Source organism: Buceros rhinoceros, unplaced genomic scaffold (assembly GCF_000710305.1).
Source record: "Buceros rhinoceros silvestris isolate BGI_N320 unplaced genomic scaffold, ASM71030v1 scaffold11151, whole genome shotgun sequence".
Lineage (NCBI taxonomy): Eukaryota > Metazoa > Chordata > Aves > Bucerotiformes > Bucerotidae > Buceros > Buceros rhinoceros.
In genome coordinates, this window is record NW_010393780.1 from 1 (window position 1) to 2,896 (window position 2,896).

Here is a 2,896-nt window from a genome sequence, read left to right on the forward strand (position 1 = left end):
CGCGGCAGCGTGCGGTGCCCGGACACTTGCGACTCCACCGCGGTAATACGGGCGTGGGTGGAGAGCTAACGCAACGCCGCCGGTTTGCCCGGAGAAATGAGGGGAGCAGTGATGTGGAGGACACGCTTGGGGTTAGCAGGGGTCAAGCTAGAGATGGGTGTTAAGGTTTGAATGCCGAAATGATGGGGGGATCGATGAAAAGCCGAGTTTCGGTGCACTCCTCTCTCTGCCCCGGCACTTGGCTGACCGGAGGTCCCTGTGGGGCCGGGACTTCGAGCGGGCACTCGGCCTGCGACGTGTGCTCTTAGCCGGGCTCACCCTGGTGCACGGGGCCCTAGCCTTCTCCAGAGACCATCTTCCGTCCCACGCATGTGCCTCTGCTCGGGCAGCTTGCTGGGAAGGAGATGTCAGCGGTGTCAAGTCTCTTCTCAAGAGGATGGCTCCAGCAGAAGGGCTGTGGAGGTAGAAACTGCTGCTGGCCTGGAGACAAGGTGCGGAATGTGCCCAGGAGCAGGGCAGAACTGGCCACAAGGCGTGGTTTCAGCAGTCAAAGTTCGGTTGTGTCGCAGGTGTGATAGCTGACAGTAGCTCAGACGTTTCCTGCCCTCGCATGGGAAACATTTAATGGCTTTATCTTCTGAAGGGAGAACAGACTTGTTAATGTGGGCGGATGCTGCTGTGGCTTAAACGGGGTTGCCTGCAGCTTCACTGACTAAGGAGCTCTGTCAGAGCTTCTGAGCCGGTCAGGAAGAGTCTTCATGGTAGTTAGGGTGGGAAATAGCAGGAGAAAATTGTTTTGTGTATGTGAAATGCCTTGAAGAGTGGCTGTTTTTTTCTTGGGTTCTGATGGGCTTAAATACTAACCGCAGAGGTGGTGGTTGGGTGTTTTTTTTAATAACTTAGATATACTTTGGTGAGAGTTCTTGTTGATGGAAGTACCCTTCTTTTTCTCTGGTTGCTTTGCCCTTTGTGTTAGCAGAGGCGTTTGTGGCAGACATATCAGGAAACTGATTCAGGTCAAAAGTAGCTTTGCTTTGGTCTAACCCTGACCACTCCCCTGATACACATCACCAGGTAGAGGCATTCTCTGATGTTGCAGGTAGGAGAAGGGAGAATGGAGATGAAGGTGAATGGTTGGCAACTACAGATTGTCTTCTAGTGACATTTTCAGAATTAAAATGCTTGTGGAACTGCTACCTTCAGCTTAGCTATGTGATGTAGATATGAATTGTGTGCTAGCCATGTGTCTCGATGTTCCTTTTAGCTTTTTCTCTTTTTGCTATTTGGAACAACAAAAAAAAAAAGCAGAAAGTAAATTTTAAGTTGTTTTTGCCTTGAGGGCTCTTGTATAAAAAGAAAAATGTTGTATTGCAGACATCCAGGGAATTATTCCTTCCAGGAATGATTTTTAGGAACTTTGCTGGTTTTCTTTTTTTTTTTTTTTAATGGTGGAAGCTGAATTTTACAAGAACCTGCATTTTGGACTAAACTTCCCTGTTCTGATGTCAGCATATCCTTTATAAATACGTAGTGTAAAGTCAGGCTTTTTATCCTTTGTTGTTGTTGCCTCTGCGCTCTGAGAAGAGCCCTCCCTTTCTCTTGCTGCATCACTTAGGGCATTGTTATCTCTCTTCTGCCTGTTTAAAGACTCAGCTTGTCTTCTCCCCAAGATGTCATGGTTCTGGATGCCTTTTTTTTTAAAAAAAAAACTAAAACCACTGCAACGCAAATAGGTGCTGTACATGCTGCTGTAGTATCTCCTTTGTACTTTTGACTTGGGTGTGTAGGCCGGAAGAGCTAGAGGGAAGGTAGAACTGAAAATGATGTTAAAGGTGATTGAATCACAGACTGAACTACTAGCATAGTGTACTTCAGCATCACCTCTCTGTACTGCCAAGCCTTCTCTTCCATTCATGTACAAGTCTTTATTTACCTGATGTGTTAACAAGAACTTCTTATATTCTTTTGGTGGAAGTGTAGGAGCATTGGATAAAAGATTCAGATAACATAACGAGCAGGTTTTGGTTTTAGGTGCGTTTTTTTTAATGAGTGAGTTGGTGTGGTGTGGTTGTTTTTGTCCGTAACCAGTCTTAAGCAGGCCATTTCTGTTAGTCCTTTCTTGAAAACAGTGAAGTCCTGATGTTTGTACAAACCATCCAAAACAAGTAAGACTGGTAGCTGAAATCCCTCAGAGAGTAGCTGCTAGTGGATGCTTAGAAAAGAGACCTTTGCCCGGGATATCGTTCTGTCTGCCAAAAGACTGTGGTTTAGGGGTTCCTCGGCAGGGGTTTCTACTTGTGTTACTTGCTAGAACAGCAACTGATGGATCTCTTTCCCCGCAGGCACTTTCCACCTCGTCATTTTGCCTTTTGGATTATTTGTTTTGAACTGGGTTGTACTTTCAGCTTCCAATCATTGCAGTGATTTTCACAATTTAATAATACTTGCCCCCTGCACACGCACAATGCAATTCATGTCTGAAACCATACAATACTCCCTTGTTCCCTTCCTGTGCAGCCGTTATTTCCTGCTACACCATTCTTTTTATCTTCATCAGTAGCAACTAAAAGCCAGTTTGTTGCCAACTAGAAGAAGATGTTTTGGCTTTACAAAATATTGTCTGCTTCAGTAATGTTGTCTTGTCCAGTAGGAACATGGGTTGTATCACTGCCTCCTGTAAAAGCACGTTGCAACATAAGCCGCCTTATTTGTAGCTAAGCTATTAGCAGACTGCACCCGTCAAGCACTGTTGTCACTAAAATCCATGTGTGCAGATTTTTGTAGAGCATTTGTCGAGTTTCCTGCTCTGTGTAACTTAGGACAGGAATCTATAGAAATACAGGGGGCTGCCGCACGGGGCGGCGGGGTGGGGGAGAGAGGGGGGAGGTAGGGGGCG